Consider the following 21,986-nt stretch of genomic DNA (forward strand, 5'->3'; position numbering starts at 1 on the left):
GAGAAGATCTTCACCAACCCTGCAACAGACAAAAGTCTGATCTCCAAAATATATAAAGAACTCAAGAAACTAGACTTTAAAATGCTAATTAACCCAATTAAAAAATGGGGCACCGAACTGAACAGAAAATTCTCAACAGAAGAAATTCAAATGGCCAAAAGACACTTAAGGTCATGATCAACCTCCTTAGCGATCAGGGAAAAGAAAATTAAAACTAATTTGAGATACCATCTTACACCTGTCAGAATGGCTAAAATCAAAAACACCAATGATAGACTTTGCTGGAAAGGTTGTGGAGTAAGGGGTACACTTATCCATTGCTGGTGGGTACAAACTTGTGCAACCACTTTGGAAATCAGTGTGGCGATTTCTCAGGAAATTTGGGATCAACCTAACCCAAGACCCAGTAATACCACTCTTGTGAATATACCCAAGAGATGCCCTATCCTATGACAAGAGCATTTGTTCAACTATGTTCATAGCAGCATTATTTGTAATAGCCAGAACCTGGAAACAACCTAGATGCCCTTCAATGGAAGAGTGGATGAAGAAAGTATGGAATATATAAATATTAGAGTACTACTCAGCGGTAAAAAAAAATGACATCTAGAATTTTGCATGCAAATTGATGGAAATAGAAAACACTATCCTGAGTGAGGTAACCCAGACCCAAAAAGATGAACATGGGATGTACTCACTCCTAATTGGTCTCTAGACATAAATAAAGGACATTGAGCCTATAATTTGTGATCCTAGAGAAGCTAAATAAGAAGGTGGACCCAAAGAAAAACATATAGTCATCTGCCTGGATATGAACTTTCATCAGGCGATTGATGGAGATAGAGACAGAGACCCACATTGGAGCACCGGACTGAGCTCCCATGGTCCAAATGAGGAGCAGAAGGAGGGAGAACATGAGCAAGGAAGTCAGGACTGCGAGGGGTGCACCCACCCACTGTGACAGTGGGTCTGATCTATTAGGAGCTCACCAAGGCCAGCTGGACTGGGACTGAATAAGCATAAGATAAAAACGGACTCTCTAAACACGGTAGACAATGAAGGCTGATGAGAAGCCAAGGACAAGGGGAATAGGTTTCGATCCTACTGCATGAACTGGCTTTGTGGGAGCCTAGCCTGTTTGGATGCTCACCTTCCTGGACCTAGATGGACGTGGGAGGACCTTGGACTTCCCAGAGGGTAAGCGATCCTGACTGCTCTTCAAATGCAAGAGGGAGGGGAAATGAAGTGGGGGGAGGGAGACAGGAGTAGGGAGAGGGAGAGAGGAGTGAAGGGAGGGGGAGAGGAGTGGGGGAGGGCGAGAGGAATGGGAGGAGGGGGAGGGAAATGGGAGGAGGGGAGGAGGCAGAATTTTTTTTCAACAAAAAACAAATTTAAAAACAATTAATTCTTCCATTGAAGGGCATCTAGGTTGTTTCCAGGTTCTGGATATTACAAATAATACTGCTATGAATATAGTTGAACAAATGATCTTGTCATATGATAGGGCATCTCTTGGGTATATTCCCAGGAGTGGTATTGCTGGGTCCAGGGGTAGGTTGATCCCGAATTTCCTGAGAAACCGAAACAATGATTTCCAAAGTGGTTGCACAAGATGGCATTCCCACCAGCAATGGATGAGGGTACCCGTTCCTCCACAGCCTCTCCAGCAAAGGTTATCATTGGTGTTTTTGATTTTAGCCATTCTGACAGGTGTAATATGATATCTCAAAGTTGTTTTGATTTGGTTTTCCCTGATCGCTAAGGAGGTTGAGCATGACCTTAAGTGTCTTTTGGCCATTTGAATTTCTTCTGTTGAGAATTCTCTGTTCAGTTCGGTGCCCCATTTTTTAATTGGGTTAAGTAGCATTTTAAAGTCTAGTTTCTTGAGTTCTTTATATATTCTGGAGATCAGACGTTTGTCTGTTGCAGGGTTGGTGAAAATCTTCTCCCAGTCAGTAGGTTGCCTTTTTATCTTAGTGACAGTGTCCTTTGCTTTACAGAAACTTCTCAGTTTCAGGAGGTCCCATTTATTCAATGTTGTCTTTAATGTCTGTGCTGCTGGGGATATACGTAGGAAGTGATCTCCTGTGCCCATATGTTGTAGAGTACTTCCCACTTTCTCTTCTATCAGGTTCAGTGTGTTGAGCCTGATATTGAGGTCTTTAATCCATTTGGACTTGAGTTTTGTGCATGGTGATAGATATGGGTCTATTTTCATTCTTCTACAGGTTGACATCCAGTTATGCCAGCACCATTTGTTGAAGATGCTTTCTTTCTTCCATTGAATACTTTTAGCTAATTTATCAAAAATGAGGTGTTCATAGGTTTGTGGGTTAAAATTCGGGTCTTCTACTCTATTCCATTGGTCGACTTCTCTGTTTTTATGCCAGTACCACACTGTTTTCATCACTGTAGCTCTGTAATAGAGTTTGAAGTCAGGGATGGTAATGCCTCCAGAAGATCCTTTATTGTATAGTATTGTTTTGGCTATCCTGGGTTTTTTGATTTTCCATGTAAAGTTGATTATTGTCCTCTCAAGTTCTGTGAAATATTTTGATGGGACCTTGATGGGCATTGCATTGAATGTATAAATTGCCTTTGGTAGAATTGACATTTTTAAAAAGATGATCATGGGATGTACTCACTCATAATTGGTTTCTAGCCATAAATAGGGGTCACGGTGTCTACAATTGGTGAACCTAAAGAAGCTAAGTAAGAAGGTGAACCCAAGGAAAAACATATAGTTATCCTCTTGGCTATGGGAAGTAGACAAAATTGCCAGGGAGAAAATTGGGATCTTGGGGGTGGGGTGGGATGCGGGTAAGTGGAGATGGGGAGAGAAAAGGGAGAAGGGGAGGATGGGGGGAACGTGGGGAAAAAGGATAACTGGGATAAAGGAAGGTTGGATAGGGGAGCATGGAAGCACAATTCTTAGTTAAGGGAGCACCTTAGGGTTGGCAAGAAACTTGAACCTAGGGTGGCTCCCAGGATCCCAAGCTGATGTCCCCAGTTAGTTCCTTGGGCAGCTGAGGATAGGGAACCTGAAATGACCCTATCCTATAGCAATACTGATGAATATCTTGCATATCATCATAGAACCTTCATCTGGTGATGGATGGAGATAGAGACAGAGACCCACACAGGAGCACTGGACTGAGCTCCCAAGGTCCCAATGAGGAGCAGAAGGAGGGAGAACATGAACAAAGAAGTCAGGACCACGAGGGGTGCACCCACCCACTGAGACAGTGGAGCTGATCTATTGGGAGCTCACCAAGGCCAGCTGGTCTGTGACTGAAAATGCATGGGATAAAACTGGACTCTCTGAACATGGCAAACAATGAGTGCTGATGAGAAGCCAAGGACAAGGGCACGGGGTTTTGATCCTACTTAATGTGCTGACTTTGTGGGAGCCTAGCCAGTTTGGATGTTCACCTTCCTAGAAATGGACAGAGGGGGGAGGACCTAGGACTTCCCACAGGGCAGGGAACTCTGACTGCTCTTTGGATTGGAGAGGGAGGGGGAGAGTAGTGGGGAGAGGGGAAGAATGGTGGGAGGAGGGGGAGAAGGGTGGGAGGATGGGGAGGGAAATGGGACTCTGGAAGGAGGCAGAAACTTGTTTTTGTTCCCTTTTCTCAATAAAAAAAAAGAAAAATATAAATATATATTTAACATTCCTTTTTCTTTCTACGTGTAGGATATTCTCTTTGTATTGGACCTCTAACAATTTGGTTATAATACATCTGGGAATCTGCATGTTTTTGATGAATCTTATTTGTAATCTTTGACCTTTTCTTGTTGTTGTTGTTGTCTTTTTGTTTTTTGTGAGCCAATAATTTTTTAAGTTGTTTCTACTAGTTTAGTTTGGGATAGCAGTTTTAACCAAAAGGTAAACTAAATAATACAGCATTCTTGAACAAATAATCAAAACAAATTATAATAATATTAAAATTAATGCTATTTTAGCATAACTTCGAAGAACTAACGTTCTGTAGTTAAACTTCCTGGCTTTAAAGCATTGGTATATCATAAACAGGCTCAGTAAACAGGGTTAAATAGATTTCATCTCTAACTCAATTTGCACTTCTGAAAGTGGAGGTAATGTACATTTCCATCGGGTAAATATGAAGTCAGAAGGAGCCATGGAATGTAGAATATAGTACCCAACATAACACAAGTAAACAGTGTTTATTGTTACTTATTTAGTACTGAGATAATGGTGTTTGACAATATTATGCTAATTACACATTATGTGTGGACTGAATCTACAAATGTTCTAAAGTAGTTTAAAAAAAATATTGGCATTAAAAAATAATGGACACAATTCAACTTCAACCCATAGAAAATAGAAATGATATGTAAGAAGAAGTAAAACAAACCCCCCTTGGATTTTTTTTATTTTTTAACTGTCTACAATGATAAAAAAAAAACATTTAAATGTACATCATTTCTGTGGGTATCTTTGACCATTTAATAACTGCATAATTTGGTATTACTCCAGGTTTGAAAAATCTTTTGCAAACATTTTCTTAAATATGTTTTATGCTTCTTTCACTTTTTCTGGTCTCTTGACTGTTAATCACTTAATATTTGGCCTTTTAATATTCTGCATATCTCAGGATCTTTCTTTGTCAATTTCCATTATTTTGTTTTTATTTTCTGTTATATACTTTCAAATAACTTGTATCCAACCTCATTGTTTGCTACTGGTTCTTAATAGTTTGCTTAACATTTTCTATTACGTGGTTTATTTTGTTTATTGCATGATAAGTACAAAAATTTTTACTATCATTTTAAAGATTTATGCATATTATTTTAAGTGTGTGTGTCTGTGTATGTGTGTGTGTGTTTGTGTGTGTGTGTGTGTGTGTGTGTGTGTGAACAAATGTCCACAGAGGTCTTGTAACTGGAATCACAGATAGTTATGAGCTGCCTGATATGGATGCTGGGAATAGGGCATTTATATTTTTAGAAAAGTGATACATGATTTTTAAGGTATTATATCAATCTGGTAAATTTCTCTGATAAATTTGTAAATTGCTTTTCTGTATTTCTTTGAAGTCTATGCTTACCTTTCATAAAATAACTATTTTGAATTGGCAATTTCTTCATGTAAAATTACCCCCATAATATTATCTGTGCTTGATACTGTCATAATCCCTTGATTATTATTGATCCTGTGGATAAGTATCAGTATTTGTGCATTCAAGGTAGGCATTTATTCCAGTCTTAGTTGTTTGAATTTGTCTGTATTTGTCATTCTGCATACACTTGTCAAATAATACTGAAGGCACTAGAGTGGTGCTTAGGTTCAAAACTGTCTTTATTGTCAGAATCACCAGATGACTTCTTCTGGATCAACTATTTTATAGAGCCTACATAGCCTGTTATAAAAGCAAGAGTTATATGTATGAGTGGGATAATTCTAAGGCTCTAAACAGAGCTTTGTTAGAATATTCTATGGAATGCACACTAGAAATCATACCCAAAAGACTAAGATAAATCCTCCTTGGTCCTTTTTTTATGCAATAATGATTTGAGATCAGGATGAAAGAGGTCGACTTCTAATCCTATAGCATTTTCGAACCCAATTTCAACAACATTTTTTGACATATAAACCATACTTTATGAAGAGGCACTAGCATGTGTGACTCCTCATTATCCTCTTGGTAAATGCTTTTCCTTAAGTAATCAAGTCAAAACATAATCTTTAGGAAATATTATTTCTAAATTTGATTCCCATAAACACAACAGATTAGTTTTTCATTTATATTTTTTTTTTCTTTTCTTTTTTTTTTGTTCCTGTCCTGGAACTAGCTCTTCTAGATCAGGCTGGGTTCCAACCCACAGAGATCCATCTGCCTCTGCCTTCCGAGTGCTGGGATTAAAGGCATGCGCCACCACCGCCCGGCTTCCATTTATATTTCTTTACCTTTTACCTAAATCCAATGTCCCTACAAATCACTTTAATCTGTGGGATTAGAAGGCTTAAAGTGGGGCTGTTCTACCATTTTGCCGGTGGAACACCTACAAATATCCTTGATGGTATACTCTAAGTTTCCTCTTATATAAATTTTCCTACATTTTGTATATTTTCTCCTCTTTGAACTATATAATCTTAATTAACCTATTTTCATATCAGTCAGTTATTTCATCTGCTGAATTTTTTCTTTACAGATCTTCTAAGTAGAATGTCTTTATTACATATTTCAGCTCTCAAATTTCTCTTTATTGCTTTGGAAAAGTTTTGACATTAAAATATATCCTTTGGTGAGAGATCATCCCCTCGATCTTGTTTGTCTTTGCCCATGGTTTCCTTTGACTTACTGAGGATATTTAACTTAGCTGATTCAAAGTTTATCTTCAGTGAGTTCAAATTCTGTGCTTCTTTAGAGATAGTTTCTATCAAATTGCTTTTTTCCTAAACATAAACCAAATGCATTTGTTTATTCACATGCTTTATTATATTTACTTAAAACTGGATAGTTCTGCAATGTACTAACTTTGAAAACCATACTCTTCACCTTTTCTGGATTTATTGTTGATGGTTGCTGTGGAGTGTAGTTATTTTTTTTTTAGTGACTTTCCTTACCATTTTTAAAGATGGCTTCTTATTCTGTCTCTGAATTCTCTTTTGTTAGGATGTGGTAAACTTGGAATTTTACAAAGATTTATTTGAATACATGTAGAATAAAACAGAAGGAAGTAAGACAGGAAGAGAGAGAGAGAGAGAGAGAGAGAGAGAGAGAGAGAGAGAAAGAGAGAGAGAAAGAGAGAGAGAGAAAGAGAGAGAGAGGGGAAATGAAGAAAGTAGAAGGAAGATAGGGAAGAAAGTGTTCTTTGTATTTTCAGGTTAGCTTTGGATTGGATTGAAAACTTATACAAGAAGTCTACCATTTATACATTCTTATGTAGCACAAATTTTAATTGGTCGTAATAATAGAAGCCTGCAATCAGTTATCTGGGGGTGAAAATGAGATATCAGGGAAGCAGTGCAACCAGCCACTAGAGTTGCCACTAGAGATAGCACACACATTTAATCCCACAACTCAGGAGACAGAGGCAGACTGAGCTCTGTTAGTTCAAGGCCACCCTGGGCTACATGAGATTGATCCAGTTTTAAAAGGATATAGAGCTCACACAAAGGTGATCCTAGGATTTGGGATCACAGGTGATTAATACCAGCACTAGGGAGGCCATATATAATATCCGTGCTTGTTCATGTATTGAACAGTAAGCAATATCTAATAATGAAGCATTATTAAATGCTAGTGAATCCATCTATAAAAGTGAGATGTTTATACCTATTTGATTGAGAATCTAAACACGTACCAATTATGATTTCAAATTGAAAGTCTTTAAATATTTTGAAAGGAGAAGGAAGCATTTTTGCTGCTTGGGAAAGTAATACAAGATATATCAAAATTTCACAATTTTAAAAAAAAATCAATTCTGCCACTCGTTTAGTAGCTTATATATAGACAGTGTTCCTGTCCTCCCCAGTACTGCAGCCATTTCAACCCAAAGAAACACACCAAGGCTTATATTAATTATAAACTCTTTGACCTAATAGCTCAGGCTTATTTTTAACTAGCTCGTACAATTTAAACTAATCCATCATTTATATCTATGTTTAGCCACATGACTTGGTACCTTTTCTCAGTGCAGCATTCTCATCTACCTTCCTCTATGTCTAGATTATGACTGACTCTCTGCCTTTCCTCTTCCCTGAATTCCTCTAGTCTAGTTGCCCCGCCTATGTGCTCTGTGTGGCTAGTTGTCAATCAGCATTTTATTAAACCAATATAAATAACAAAACTTTACAATGTACAAGAATATTATCCCACAGCATTTCCCCTCTTCTGTTCAAAATAGAAACACTGAATCTAATCTCTTTAGTTTAGCTTTTTTCCTGACAATTATCTATAGGAACTTGTAACCAACTCTCTCAACAAAACAAACATCTATAATTCAATTTTTGGGAATGTGGACATAGTTTTCTATACTATTTCCAGCTGACTGGGGATGCTGGCAATCTTATGGTGACCCAAAGAAAATTTAGGATCATGGTCAAGTCCTGACTAGAGTATTCTTTGAGGCTGGATTATCTCAACTAGCAGTATTGAAACTGTTCTGGATGTAGAACTCAGAAGAAGCTGCAAAAAATGTACGATAAAACATTGGATCTTCTGGATCACGTTTTTCCCCAATGGAAATTTTTTCAGTGGATCTTCCTTGGTCATACCTTATTTTTCTTAACAAAGAATAAATCCACAGGCTCTCATTTCCTGTAGAAATAAAAGCAAAAGCTCTTCTCCAAAGTAACATATCTTTTGATTTAAATATTGAAGTCAATATATTTTCAAAATATATAGATTGGATTAACCCAGCAGCATTTATAAATGTCTTTTAGCAGCTGTTGTTTCTTCCTCAGCAGTAAAACAATTCAAAGACAACAGAAACATACAGTATTCATATTTTCTTTGTATTTTCATTCCTTTATGTGGCTATTTTTACTCTATTTCTTTTATTTTTGTTTTATTTACTAAACCAAATCTTATTCTAAAAAAAAAAAAAACAATATATGTGAATTTGTTTTCCTGAAAAGTAAAAACTCTAATCTTGAGGTTAGAAAAGTATCATATTATAAACATAATACCATTTCTTCCTGAGATGCTATGGAAAAAGTAAAGAAGCATTATTTTACAAAGATAATATGCCAGGTTATCAATTAAGTATAACTTCAAAATTAGTAGTTTCTTATATGATTTTGTTTAACTTCCCAGCTAGTGCTATAATAAGGAATGTATACACTTTGCAATTAGAAAATCACTCTCATTAAAACATAGAAAACAAGCAAGGTTTCCTTTCTAAAATAAATTACACCTGAAAGCTTTCAGCTACCAAGTAATTAGTATATTGACATATTGCTTTCATATTTGTAAAGAAAATAAGAATGCTTACAATGTTAGTTAATTAACTACTGTTCTGACATCTTGATAAAACATAAACAGATTTTTCTATCAACTAGAGCTCTTTATTCATAGTCTTTTTGATGTCCTGTTGGAAGAGTATAAAATTAACTTTATAACTCATTCAGTTCCTATGTCAACTCAAATTTTGAAATTTTAGGGCTAATTGGTCTTTATTTGGCTATATTATATATAGCAAAGCCGAGATAAAGGATTGAAAATAAAAGCAAAATGAAAGAATATCTACAAAATACAAATCATTATTTTCTAACAAGACCACCAGGGAAGGTAAAAGCATCATAATGCTTTATATAATACAATTCCATTATTATAGACATGATTCTATCCATACCCAAAGCAAAAACAAAAATTCTTTATATAGGTAGGAGCTGAGAACATTTCCTGGTGATAAAAAGATTATCAATAGAAGGGAGCCCTTGATTTTCACTTAGTTTTTTTAAAACCCTCCTCCTTCAATATAACTTTTCCCCCATCTCTAGGAATGCATACTTAACATCAAAAAAGAGGAATATTTATTGAATCACTCAGTCAGCTACTCAAATTATTTTTTACTGTATGTGTTATAAAAAAAGAATATAGAAAATACATGTTACTCAAGAAACAAAATGTTTGGGGAGTGATATGGAGAAAAATAAAACAAAGAAGTAATAATCCATGTGGAGGGAATTTGTGAGTATTTTTTCATATCACAGAGCATCATGGAAATTGTAGTCAATAGAATTGAAATTTTAGAACCTTCCTTTAGTCTTGCTAATGATGTCTCAGGAAGAGGATAATCTTGGCTTCCTCTCATGGATATATTTTCACATATATCTTGCTTCCCTTTTGACTGTTCTTTATTTTTCCCCCACTGGGCTCCTTTTTTACTTAGATGTTGAACAACTTAAATGACAATTACACCATTAAGAGAGTAACAAAGGATGTAAAACGGAAACACAATTGGCCACATATTAAATAACCAGGGTTTTGTTTTGAGGACTAGGAAGCATTAGAAGCTTGGAAATCCAGAATCAAAAAGAAAAAAAAAAAAAGGAGGGAAAAAGAGTCCTTAGCCACAACCACTCCATTATCAATATCAATAGTGTCTTGGGCTATCGGAACGAGATCTTGACCGTGATCTATACCGACTGTAATAAGGAGAAGTTGACCGTCGACCTTCTTCTGTACTGGTAATCGTAATCTTTGTATCTGTCATAGCCTCGATCATATCCTCTATCATAGTAAGAATCTCGTCGTCTACCACCTCCGCCGCTTCTGCCACCTCCTCCTCCTCCACCACCTTCACCACCACTATGAGTTGGTCTGCCCATGTAAATGCCTGGTGTAGGTGTATGAGCTCTTGGCCGACATGAGTGATGTAGAGGAGAACAACTTTGAGGACAGAGAGTCTCGCTCTCAGTCAAAATCTCCAACTGGAACTCCTGCTTGAGTAAAATCAGAGAGCAGGTCAGGATCTCGTAGTCCATCACGGGTATCCAAACATTCTGAATCCCATTCTCGATCAAGATCAAAATCCAGGTCAAGGTCAAGGAGACATTCTCTTAAACGCTACAGTCGGTCCAGGTCCCACTCTCATAGGATACGATGTCGAAGTAGATCCTATACACCAGAGTATCGTCGACGAAGAAGCCGGAGACATTCTCCAATGTCTAATCACAGAAGACATACAGGCAGCAGGGCGAATCCAGATCCCAATAGTTGCCTGGGAGTGTTTGGCCTCAGTTTGTACCCAACAGAAAGAGATCTTTGTGAAGTATTTTCTCGATATGGACCGTTGAGTGGTGTCAATGTAGTTTATGATCAGCGAACTGGCAAGTCATGTGGATTTGCTTTTGTGTATTTTGAGAGGATAGATAACTCTAAGGAGGCTATGGAAAAAGCAAATGGAATGGAGCTGGATGGTAGAAGAATTTGTGTGGATTATTCTATAACCATGAGACCTCTTGACTGTTCTTAAACGAGGTGTTGAGGGCTCCACATAATAAAATAAATCATATGTTTTTTACTCCTTTAAATATATAACCAAGTACTAAAGGAAAATCTAAAAGAACATTTACAATTGTGAGTTAAATATTCTCCAAAATATTTGAGAGATTATAGAGGTTTATGGCATTTTTCACAGATTGTTGATAAACACACGTTTTTCTTGCAAAACTAGGCAGACTCACAGGGCACAAAATGGCCTGATATTTATTTTGTGTCTTACATATATTTGGGAGGTAGAATGTCAAGAAAAATACAATCAAATTTGATTCATATTTATTCTTCAGTATCCACAATATTTTACTGTACACTATCCTGAAAAAGTTAACCTGATACATTGGAAAGATTTTATTGTGACATTCTTCAGTAACTTTTATATACTGTTTCTTTTCATAATTTGAGAAGCAATAATGATTTTTGTTTTAAATTTCTTCATAAATATTCTTACTGATGGATGATGCATTTATTTAAGCATCAGTGGACAAATAAAGTTATCCATGGGTGACTAACAACCTTGAATAAATACCCCTTCGCTCAGTTGCTATCCACAGCACCTAAGAAATGCAATTACATGCTGGGACCTATTATCCCAATTAATGGACTGTTTTATATTCAATGTGCATTATAGTTGAAACACTTTAGAGGCCTGGCCTTCACTTAACTATGGGCATAGGAGAAATTTATAACAAATAACCAAGAAAAGCCTTTCATTTACTTACCAAGATATGTAGCATGTAATTATAATTTAAGCATAACTAGGCAAGGCTCAAAATACCGTTTGATTTAAACCACAATAAAATTATATTTCTTAAACTGCAACAAATATAACTTCATAATGAACAAGTCATTGTGGGTTACTGTAATACTGGACTCTTCGTTATCAGTTATGTCTAACTCTTTTTTCTTTTAATGATGTGGTCAAAGGCTATACTTGATTATTATTTATTGTATTCAAAGAGATTTTCATTATTCTAGGCATATGAACAGAAAAAGCAGCAATACACAGAGGTCTTTGACTAGCTAGATGCATGAACAAATAAAATAGTCTGCTGAGAAGTACACAGCCTCTTGTTGTGCTGCTACTTCGTAAATTGTCAGCCTGAGGCTATGTTTTATGGCATTGGAATTTGACCACTGAAGTTTAACTCTACTCCCTCTGGTGGTTTGCAAAGCTGTATCACCAAAGCTATAGAATAAAACACTGTTGTAATTCTTCTCCTTATTGTAAGAAGCATTGATTGCCTCTGATTGTATATTATAGCAAAGGGGCAGTCTATTACATGAATTTATTGCATCTTATACCTGATAATTACTGGAAGTTATTGAACAAGGCAGGGAGTTATAGCCAGCAAGTTCCTGCCCTAGCTGAGGACGCAAATCTACAGATATTTAGTGGATCTAAACAGCTGTAAACAACACATCCTGTTTACAGTGTGCTAGAAATGTATAATTTAGAGTGTAAGCGAGCTTATTTTAAGAATCATACTGTGAATACTATGATATTAGATTTGAAATATGAACATTGTCAAAATGCTGTGCTAAGAAAAACAACTTTGTTTCTTATAACCTTATCTGACAACACATAAAAATGTCAAAAAAATGTCAGGCCACATGGGGTTACTACTTACTTTAAGTAAATGTGCTTTGAGGATTTCAACTTAAATACTTCATCTATAGTGCAAAAGACATGTTTAACAATATTTAATTTTACACTTAAGATTGGAATTACTTGTTGATTTAAACTCGCTTTTAGTGGAAAAAGACTTTCACTAACCAAAAATATAGGCAAGATTTAAATATTACTAATAATTTCACTTTCTATAAAACTCACAACAAAATAGGGAAAATGCCAGAATTAGACTTTTCTTAAAGTACATGTATCTATTTATTTTTATATAATTTATCTCATCCAAATTCAGAAATAATGTTACAGTTGCACAATAGTCAATAAGGTACTTGTCTTATTTATAGATCAAAAAATTACTTAATTTAAATGTTCTCTGACTGATAATATAAAACTACTTCTTAGCTTAACAATATCCAGAGGGCCAACAAATCTGAGGAAATGGGGGAGTACAGAGTAAGGAGAAGCAAGCAGTTGTTTTATGGAAATTACATTTAAATAAAAAGATTATGGCTGGATTCCATAGATTACAGCTTCTTGCCTAAGGCAATCTATAAGTGATGCAAAATGAGCTTCATAAAACTAAGAAGAAACTGTGAAACTATAATGATCTGAAGAAACATGTAATAGAGTTAGGGGTAAGAATATAGGTAGCATAACAGTGCTATTGTCCATGTCAACTCACAGTTATTACGTTCATTTGCAGAAGACCTGCACAAGATCAAGCCTGTACAAATTCGAGTATGGATAGGAAGGGGATGCTGAGACTCTGCCTCTACCTGAAGAGAACATTTATTAGAATGAAAATAGCTAAAGGAGAAAAATAATTGCCTGTTTGATGCTTATTTCCTAGTAGATTACCCTTACATCATATAGGCAGCATTATTTGGACCCCAAGAATTATTAATAACCATAAAAAGAAGACATGGAATTAGGAGTACAACAGGGTAGGGACAGTACAGAGAAGTAGTGTATGATAAATATGATAAAATAGAATATATATATATATATATATATATATATATCAAAGAATAAATAAAATATTTTTAAAGAACAGAGCCAAATAGTCCTTTAATGTGAGTCAAATTCTCTAAGATGTATAATGAGCATTTATAGACCAATAATGAATACCAAGAAAAAAATCAGAAGAGCAATTCTTTTCACAATAGCCTTAAAAAATAACAATAGTAAATTAGGGTGAAACCAAGATGAAGAAGTTAAAGTCTTCTCCAATGGGAACTTTAAAAATTATTTTAAAAATTCAATTTCATTCAGAATGGATCAATAACAACCATATATAATAAATGAATGCAACAAATTACATGTAAAAGTATTTAACATTAATTTCAAATAATTTTGTGAAGAAACTGGAAATTTTGCTTTTATTAAAAAATATAGGGTCTACTATTTACATGGGCTATACTATGTGTCTTTAGTATGCAAATTTTTCCAAGGAGTAGTGTGCAGTGTGTGTCTGTGTGTGTGTGTGTGTGTGTATTCACATGCACACACATGTACACATATGGACTATTGTATACTTCCACTATAGACTTTAGAATGTATGTGGAAGGAAGGTGGTGGTGGCACATACCTTTAATTTCAGCACTTGGAAGGCAGAGGCAGGCACATCTCTGTTGGTTTGAGGCTAGCCTGGACCACAGGAGCTAGTTTTCAGCTCCAAAGCTATTGAGTAATTCTGCCTTGAGAAAAACAACAACAAAATTTGTACATGGAAAGGAAAATGATCCAAGATATTTATAGGAATATTGTAACAGAAAAATTTATTTTGAGGATTTCTACTGCAGGTTTTTAAGATTTACTGTAAAACCATTGGAATTAAGAAAATATGGTTATGGTTTAAGATAATAAAACCAATTGAGAAATCAAAGTAGACAGTCTAGGTAGTTTTAAATGATTAGTTGACTTTTGAAAAAGTCATCAAAGCTAATGGCAAAAATAATTTTCTCAATGAATGAAAATGGAATAGCTGGAAGAATAATCCTTAACAACTATTTTGTATCATGACTGAAAATAGTTTGTGCTAATTCATATTAACAAAATAATACACAAAATCTCTGAAACATATATAGGAAACATGCATAAATAATTGTATTGATTGAGGTTGAGTGGGGATTTTACCCACGAAGCATAAAGCAATACTGATGATAGAAAACTTCCACTTATTCAAACAAAAAATAAATGGCTGGATAAACAGAAAATGAAAAATATTTTCAATGTACAACCAGACTAAAAACATACCCTAGATGTCTAAAGAGCCTTATCAATCAATAATGAAAGATGATTACACAGTACAAAAAAACTTGAGCAGATTTTAACATCAAGTAAAATAAATGGCCCTTAAGCCCACTAAAAATAAAACAGCTTCTCCATCATTTCCTATTACATCCAGAAGAACTGCAATTATTAAAACTGATATTTGCAAATATTGGCAAGGATGTAATATAACTGGATGCTTCACAAATTATTATTACAAATGTAAAATTGTTTATCTACATTAATAAACATTTATCTGACTGAAAAGATAGTAAAATAACAAAGAATTTATAACAATTTTATATAAAACTCTAGCTGAGGTCAAAATATAGCAAAAGAAAAATCAAAAACAAATGTCTTCTTGATTTGCAAGATACAGCTATTGTGCTAGAATTGCAATGAAGAGGTTTTCTGGAATCAAACTAATGTTATATACTTTCATGTAGTTTTGGATTATATGAGTATATTAGTCAGTCAAAGCACAGAAAAAGGTCACTTAAAATTTGAATAGTTTACTGAATGCAAATTTTTACTATAAAGAAAAATTTAAGTGTAATCATAGTCAACTCTAATTAAAGATATCTTTGCTAAAATGTTTATGCATAAATGATATTGCTGCCGCCTTACTTTGAAAAAGATCTAAATAGATTTTTGATAGATTAACAATAGATTGGTCTAATATATAACCCATGAGATAAATATGAAAAAGATTAAATTCCAAGGTTTATACAATAAATAGGTTGTTTTATTGTTAATAAATATATATATATATATTGTTCTTTTTTGCTTATTTAATTTTTCATTTGATGTTAGAATATTATATGATTTGAAACTTAATTTTAAGGTATTACCAATTAAACTATTTTAAAACTCAATTATAACATAATAGCCACTTTACTTGACATAATGAGAATTATTTCATGAATACAGGGAACATTTTACTTAATAATTCTTTTACTTCATGAATTCATGTTTTCCTATTCAATTAACACCTGGACTAACGTAGAGAGTAAAGGATAGTTTCATTCAGGCCTTATTTCTTGGCAGGGTTGGCTTGAAGGCTGAGCAAATCTAGGTCTTATTATGCAGTTTCAAATTCTTAGTATTCATGTAGTTAGACTTAAAGAACTGTTTGTAGTTTTAAAAATCCACCAAAGAATGTGTTTAGAGGTCAGGACATCATATTCCATTAGAAGTAAGCATAATAGACAAGTCCAAATTAAAGAGAATAATGTCACATAAGTTGTAGTTCAGTTTAATCTGCCATTATTATTTTTTTTATTTTAAACATTTCAACTGAATCAGTCTCACTATTGAAATATGCAGTATTGATTACATACATGTTGATGTTTCATTATCTATGGTCAGATAAGTAATATGTGATTTTAAACATTATTTTGCCATCAATGACCTTAAAGTTGATGCTGGTATGGGTGACAGAAAATCACAAGGATGTGATAAGTACTTTATTGAAGGTACACACAATAATAGATAAGGTCAAAGGGGAAGACTGTGGTGATATTTTGTCTGTGCTTTAACAAAAAAAGCTTCCCTGAAGATCAGAGTGTGGAGTTAGTCACACTAGTTAGCCATAGAAGACAGGCAGTGGTGGCCTTTAATCCCAGCACTGAGACTGATTTAAGTGAATCACTGTGACTTCAAGGCCACCCAGAGCTACATGAGATTTAATCAGTGTATAATAAAAATAGAGCTAAGTGCACAGTACAAGAGTGTTAATTTCATTTTTATAACAAATGTCTAGAATATCATCCATGAACATATACCTAGAATATATACAGTGGGTTTGTAGTGCATGACTCACTTGTCAGACATGCCCCCTTAACCACTTTCTTTAATCATTGGTAGCAACTACTCCTTTTGTTTCTATAACAGTGAATACTCCAGATAATCCATATTATTAAAAAAATGGAATATATGATACTCTTTGACTATTAAGTTTCAAATAACTTATATGCTTATGAACACATGACACACATACCTTTCTTTTATTGGTGCCATATATAGATAGATATAAAAAATTATATCTATCAATTCCTTTCCTGATAGATATTTAGTATATATTTCTTGAATACAGCGAATAATGCATGCTCAGGAAAGAGCACCAATTATATGGTCCATTTTTTGATGAATTAACTGTCATAGCAGAAACTAGAAACTATTTTTTAAGATGGTGAATACATTCATTTAAATAGATGTCAGTATATAAGGGTCAAATTAGTGGAAGAATGACACTGGCAACATTTTATAAATCTACTAAATTACTTTTCCATCATAGCCCCATTGTACAAAATTCTGAGGTAAAGACAACATCAAAGGAGTAGTGATTGCTCAGCAAGACTGCACATGCACCTTTTTCCCCCAACTCTATTATAATGCTGTTTGACATCTCCAGGTGTTCCTCTAAAGAATTCTCTGTTCAATAAACTTGAGAGGTTTGGCTGACCTCACATAGCTTTAAGGCTACTCCAAGATTTGTGGAGCCCAGAAAAATAGTATCTGGAAGAAGAGTGGACTTGCTTACAGAGATCCTTTTTGTACAGTTTCATCTATCCTTCAAATTTGTAGGAGTCCTCTTAACTCCCAAATGTGGAATATTAGCAGTGTTAGTATCTAACACTGGAAGAGTGCCAGTCAGAGATATCTACCCTGTGAGAGTCACTGCATGGGCTAAGACTAGAAAAGCCATTAGGATAATAGGAGCCAGAGTCTTAGAGGTCAGCATTTACACAATAAAAGTACAAGGTAAAGTCTTGGAGTGTATGAGGATGACATTTTGGGGATTTCATGAGGGCAGGTTCCTTTTCATATATGAATTGAACTATATTTTGGAAATAGTGCCCTTTATTTTATAAAATACCAGCTAATCTTTTTGTAGCAGAAATAAAATATGGAACACACTCTTCTATTGAATTCCAAAGAGTTCCTTTTAGCAATATCCAGAAAGTATAGATTTGGTGTGACAAGAGATAGGTTTCAAAGAAAAATATTGATATTAAAAGCAATAATTTATTGATTTAATTTTGTTTTGTTTTTGGTAAAGAGACACAATGACCATAGTAACTCTTAAAAAGGAACATTTACTTGAGTAGGTTCAGATGATTAGGTCCATTATCATCATGGTGGGAAGCATAGCTATGTGGAAGCAGACACGGTGCTGGAGAAGAAGCCAAGAGTTTTATCTACATCTGGATCAGCAGGAAGGAAGAAAGAGAAATAATGGTCTTGGGATGAGTATCTGAAATTTCAAAGCCCACCACCAATAACAGGCTTCTCCCAACAAGGCCTCATTTCCTAAGAGTTTCACTTCCTTTGATCATATTTTGTGCATTTTCATTCTAATCAACACATTGACTTTTATAAGTACATTGTCAAGCAAAGGTCCATTGACTAAGGATCTATGAGCAAATCAAATTTGGAGAAGGAAGAATTATTTTGACATTACAATTTGAGTGAGATGAATCCATCTCATTGGCAGTAAGTGTTAGACATTGAAGCAGGAGCAAGACATTTTAATTGAAAGAAAGAGAGAACTGAAAGTAAGGCAAGGCTATTTACTTTCAAAGCCTGTCTCCAGGAATGTTTTCTCAAGCAAGGCCAAGTCTCCTACACCTCTCTAATCCATGCTACCAAGTGGAAACCTGGTGTTAAATTGTGTAAACCTATATAAACCAATACATGCACTGTTAAAAGAAATAAAAACCTCAGTATTTGAAAATAAGTTATATATAGAAGCAGTATATATGAGAACATGGTATTGTAAGTCATGGCAATTCAAAAGTATTAGAATGTATGGGGTTTATTTATTTATTTATCTATTTATTTATTGAAAATTTCCACCTCCTCCTTTCCCCCCTCCCCCTCCCTCTCCAGTCCTTAGAGCAGTCAGGGTTCCCTGCCCTGTGGGAAGTCCAAGGTTCTCCCCCGTCCATCCAGGTCTAGGAAGGTGAGCATCCAAACAGACTAGGCTCCCACAAAGCCAGTCCATACAGTAGAATCAAAACCCAGTGCCATTGTCCTTGGCTTCTCAGTCAGCCCTCATTGTCAGCCACATTCAGAGAGTACAGTTTGATCACATGCTCCATCAGTCCCAGTCCAGCTGGCCTTGGTGAGCTCCCATTAGATCAGTCCCACATGCATAAATAATTGTATTGATTGAGGTTGAGTGGGGATTTTACCCACGAAGCATAAAGCAATACTGATGATAGAAAACTTCCACTTATTCAAACAAAAAATAAATGGCTGGATAAACAGAAAATGAAAAATATTTTCAATGTACAACCAGACTAAAAACATACCCTAGATGTCTAAAGAGCCTTATCAATCAATAATGAAAGATGATTACACAGTACAAAAAAACTTGAGCAGATTTTAACATCAAGTAAAATAAATGGCCCTTAAGCCCACTAAAAATAAAACAGCTTCTCCATCATTTCCTATTACATCCAGAAGAACTGCAATTATTAAAACTGATATTTGCAAATATTGGCAAGGATGTAATATAACTGGATGCTTCACAAATTATTATTACAAATGTAAAATTGTTTATCTACATTAATAAACATTTATCTGACTGAAAAGATAGTAAAATAACAAAGAATTTATAACAATTTTATATAAAACTCTAGCTGAGGTCAAAATATAGCAAAAGAAAAATCAAAAACAAATGTCTTCTTGATTTGCAAGATACAGCTATTGTGCTAGAATTGCAATGAAGAGGTTTTCTGGAATCAAACTAATGTTATATACTTTCATGTAGTTTTGGATTATATGAGTATATTAGTCAGTCAAAGCACAGAAAAAGGTCACTTAAAATTTGAATAGTTTACTGAATGCAAATTTTTACTATAAAGAAAAATTTAAGTGTAATCATAGTCAACTCTAATTAAAGATATCTTTGCTAAAATGTTTATGCATAAATGATATTGCTGCCGCCTTACTTTGAAAAAGATCTAAATAGATTTTTGATAGATTAACAATAGATTGGTCTAATATATAACCCATGAGATAAATATGAAAAAGATTAAATTCCAAGGTTTATACAATAAATAGGTTGTTTTATTGTTAATAAATATATATATATATATTGTTCTTTTTTGCTTATTTAATTTTTCATTTGATGTTAGAATATTATATGATTTGAAACTTAATTTTAAGGTATTACCAATTAAACTATTTTAAAACTCAATTATAACATAATAGCCACTTTACTTGACATAATGAGAATTATTTCATGAATACAGGGAACATTTTACTTAATAATTCTTTTACTTCATGAATTCATGTTTTCCTATTCAATTAACACCTGGACTAACGTAGAGAGTAAAGGATAGTTTCATTCAGGCCTTATTTCTTGGCAGGGTTGGCTTGAAGGCTGAGCAAATCTAGGTCTTATTATGCAGTTTCAAATTCTTAGTATTCATGTAGTTAGACTTAAAGAACTGTTTGTAGTTTTAAAAATCCACCAAAGAATGTGTTTAGAGGTCAGGACATCATATTCCATTAGAAGTAAGCATAATAGACAAGTCCAAATTAAAGAGAATAATGTCACATAAGTTGTAGTTCAGTTTAATCTGCCATTATTATTTTTTTTATTTTAAACATTTCAACTGAATCAGTCTCACTATTGAAATATGCAGTATTGATTACATACATGTTGATGTTTCATTATCTATGGTCAGATAAGTAATATGTGATTTTAAACATTATTTTGCCATCAATGACCTTAAAGTTGATGCTGGTATGGGTGACAGAAAATCACAAGGATGTGATAAGTACTTTATTGAAGGTACACACAATAATAGATAAGGTCAAAGGGGAAGACTGTGGTGATATTTTGTCTGTGCTTTAACAAAAAAAGCTTCCCTGAAGATCAGAGTGTGGAGTTAGTCACACTAGTTAGCCATAGAAGACAGGCAGTGGTGGCCTTTAATCCCAGCACTGAGACTGATTTAAGTGAATCACTGTGACTTCAAGGCCACCCAGAGCTACATGAGATTTAATCAGTGTATAATAAAAATAGAGCTAAGTGCACAGTACAAGAGTGTTAATTTCATTTTTATAACAAATGTCTAGAATATCATCCATGAACATATACCTAGAATATATACAGTGGGTTTGTAGTGCATGACTCACTTGTCAGACATGCCCCCTTAACCACTTTCTTTAATCATTGGTAGCAACTACTCCTTTTGTTTCTATAACAGTGAATACTCCAGATAATCCATATTATTAAAAAAATGGAATATATGATACTCTTTGACTATTAAGTTTCAAATAACTTATATGCTTATGAACACATGACACACATACCTTTCTTTTATTGGTGCCATATATAGATAGATATAAAAAATTATATCTATCAATTCCTTTCCTGATAGATATTTAGTATATATTTCTTGAATACAGCGAATAATGCATGCTCAGGAAAGAGCACCAATTATATGGTCCATTTTTTGATGAATTAACTGTCATAGCAGAAACTAGAAACTATTTTTTAAGATGGTGAATACATTCATTTAAATAGATGTCAGTATATAAGGGTCAAATTAGTGGAAGAATGACACTGGCAACATTTTATAAATCTACTAAATTACTTTTCCATCATAGCCCCATTGTACAAAATTCTGAGGTAAAGACAACATCAAAGGAGTAGTGATTGCTCAGCAAGACTGCACATGCACCTTTTTCCCCCAACTCTATTATAATGCTGTTTGACATCTCCAGGTGTTCCTCTAAAGAATTCTCTGTTCAATAAACTTGAGAGGTTTGGCTGACCTCACATAGCTTTAAGGCTACTCCAAGATTTGTGGAGCCCAGAAAAATAGTATCTGGAAGAAGAGTGGACTTGCTTACAGAGATCCTTTTTGTACAGTTTCATCTATCCTTCAAATTTGTAGGAGTCCTCTTAACTCCCAAATGTGGAATATTAGCAGTGTTAGTATCTAACACTGGAAGAGTGCCAGTCAGAGATATCTACCCTGTGAGAGTCACTGCATGGGCTAAGACTAGAAAAGCCATTAGGATAATAGGAGCCAGAGTCTTAGAGGTCAGCATTTACACAATAAAAGTACAAGGTAAAGTCTTGGAGTGTATGA

The 21,986-nt window shown here is 34.5% G+C and overlaps 1 pseudogene; it reads left to right on the forward strand.

Moving 5' to 3' along the window:
- The first annotated feature begins 10,338 nt into the window (after positions 1-10,338).
- On the forward strand, positions 10,339-10,947 carry LOC121445265 (annotated as a pseudogene).
- The last annotated feature ends 11,039 nt before the right edge of the window (positions 10,948-21,986 follow it).

Source organism: Microtus oregoni, unplaced genomic scaffold (genome assembly GCF_018167655.1).
Source record: "Microtus oregoni isolate MIOR12 unplaced genomic scaffold, Mior012 000170F_ref0000392, whole genome shotgun sequence".
NCBI lineage: Eukaryota > Metazoa > Chordata > Mammalia > Rodentia > Cricetidae > Microtus > Microtus oregoni.